A 3,009-nucleotide genomic window follows, 5' to 3' on the forward strand; every position below is an offset into this window, starting at 1 on the left:
TTGTGCATGACCCGATTAGTCGACTAATCGGAAAAAATAATCGGTGATTAGTCGACTATTAAAATAATCGTTTGTGGCAGCCCTACCTGCGACACAGAAGGCCTGACCCTCCTGAAGTATGCAGACGACATGGCCCTTGTAGCACACGTGACAGACTCCCATGCCCTGGAGAAATACCAACAGCAGGTCAGCACTCTGGTCTGCATGTTCACGCAGAACTCTCTGGAGCTGAACATCTCCAAAACAAAGGAGCTGTGCTGCAGAGGCAGAAGGCAGAACAGCCCAGAGGATCTTTTCCAACCTCTCGTGATCCAGGGCCAGCAGGTGGAGCAGGTAGACTCTTTTAAATACCTGGGGACAATAATGGACTGTAGCCTGTCTTTCGGACACCATGTGGATGCTATTTACAAGAAAGCACAGCAACGCCTCCACCTTCTGAGGAAATTAAGATTTTTTAACATCAATAAGGACATTTTATCCATGGTGTACATTTCACTGGTGGAGTCCATCCTCACATTTAACATCGCTTCCTGGTTCAACTTTCTCACCCTTAAACAAAAAAACACTCTCTCAAAAATAATCAATCAGGCCTCCAAAATCACTCAAACAGCTCAATCTCCTCTCAGTGACCTGTACAGGCGAGCAGTGATGAGGAAAGCCACCTCCATCACTGTGGACACTACCCACCCTCTCCATCACTCTTTCTCCTTGTTGCCATCAGGCAGGAGATACAGAACACCGTTGGCCAGGACAAACATCTGCAAAAATCATTTATCCCCAATGCAGTCACTCTGCTTGATTTTCAATAGCACTTAAATTGAATGCATGTGGATGGTGAATTATGTGATTTTTAGGATCTCTATGACTTTTGATTTTCTATATATTTATTAACTTTTTAGCTTTTTTAACTTTTATCAATTGAATCAATTTTATTGTCTTATGCCGTGTTGAACGATGAATTTTTGTTCATTGAACAGACAATAAATTCTATCTATCTATCTATCTATACAAAAGCAATTTTAAGATTTTTTATGAGCCTGATCATTAAAAAAAAACATTCATATTTCAACAGGACGAAATATCTTTTCTATAAAGACAGTGCTTTTATTCAGCTTGGGTCACCAAACATGTATACATTTCACGGCGCCACAGGTCCATTCATCAAAGAAAACTGAGCTTCTGCTGCTCTTCAGCTCTGGTTTTACTATCAACTCTGCCCTCTAGTGGTAAAAGGTGGTCTAACACAAGATAGAAAAGAAGATTTTACTCTTTAAGACATTCATTTTAACTAGTGAGGCCATACAAACCATTTCTGTTTGTCTCCACATGAGACAAACAGTAATCTGTTTTGATTAATCTAATTAATTACAAATCCTTTTAATCTAATAATTGCCATAAAAAGCTTTATTTTAGGGTATTTTTTTGTTTAAATTCATGACATTGTGACAGTCAAATTTAAATCAAAAACTAGTTTAATGAAGTCGAGCTTTACTGCATTTTTTCAGTCTCGAACAATAAAGAAAAAGCAAAAAAACATAAGAACAAAAAAATTCCGTCCAGAGCGCTCAAATTTAAGACATAAAAACAGATGGAAACCTTAACCTTAACAAACCAAAAAATATTGACCACAAACTTCTTATTAAAACTATAATCCATGTTGACAAACGTCATTCCACAGTTTCCCGTCTGATGCGATCAGCCCTCCACGTACCGCGTTAATCCATGATAACGAACACTCCGTCTGGCTTTATCCCTTACATAAAGATAAAAGCTGTGTAGTTGTGGGCTTGTTTGGGTTCATTCTATGAAGAACTACAAAGTCGTACACTGACAACGTCACAACAGCAACACAGAGCGTGCAGCATGCACAGTGGTGCACAGACAACAGGATGTGCACTGGGACCAAGAGGAGTTTTCATCAGATGTCAAATAAAATGTTCACATAGGTAAACAGTTGGACCTTTGCCTTTAATATTTGAGATCATAACATAACAGTATTTATAGATTAAAAAATTACACTAATATGATTTTAAAAAATAACACAAATTTGTCTGAAATTAATCACTTGTGATACGATCACTTGACATCCCTAATTTAACAACCATCTCATCTAAAGAGGGCTGGTCTGGTGGGCCACACATCACCCCTGTGATGTACCCCGGCACATTACAGGGGTGCTGGGACCCTAAACATCACACAGGATACTACAGTATCACTTATGTCATGACAAATTGAGACCCGTGCTGCACGACCTATTGATGCTAAGAAAAAACAAACAGAACAAACGTGGATAAATACATGAATAGATCACAAACATAAGACGTGTATTGGTGGCAGGGCAGAGGTGACATGTAGGGCTGGGTATCAATAATAATTTACAGAAACAATTCAACCACGACAGGATCGATTCAATTACGAGTTTTTGTTTTATTCTTTTGATCCACTCATTCAATACCAAGCAGTTCTATTTTCACTTTACACTTTGTAAGAAAAATACATTAAAAACCACTATTTAATTTGAATATATTGATAATAACCTGATCCAGTTCCCATACTGTAAATGTATCAGTGAAATAATGAGATTGTTAATATCATCCAGTGTTCCATGGATTCTCTAAAGGAGAAGTTCTAACTAAAATGTTCAGATCATTAACATTGAAACATTGTTCTGCTTCTCCTGGAGGACGTTTCAGTTTGGACACTAGGTGGTGATCGCACTCTAGCACTTTGAAAAAAAAAAAGAAAAATAAGCAAAGAATGAGCAAAAAAAAACTTGCTTTAGACCACAATGGTTTCTTTAAAAAATATTTCCTTGAAAGAGTTTGAAAAGTTGATACCTGTGAGTTTATAAAGATTTTCATTTAGTCAGTAATGTATGTTTATTTCAACCGAGGATTAGCATTAGCCGTCCTATGGGAAATTCTATTGAACGTTAGCATCAAGCTAGCAGACTTTAGCTTTATCTGCTAGATTGATCTCTATTTTTATGGATACATTATTGATCAATTA

The sequence above is a fragment of the Oryzias melastigma genome, unplaced genomic scaffold (assembly GCF_002922805.2).
Source record: "Oryzias melastigma strain HK-1 unplaced genomic scaffold, ASM292280v2 sc00267, whole genome shotgun sequence".
Classification (NCBI taxonomy): domain Eukaryota; kingdom Metazoa; phylum Chordata; class Actinopteri; order Beloniformes; family Adrianichthyidae; genus Oryzias; species Oryzias melastigma.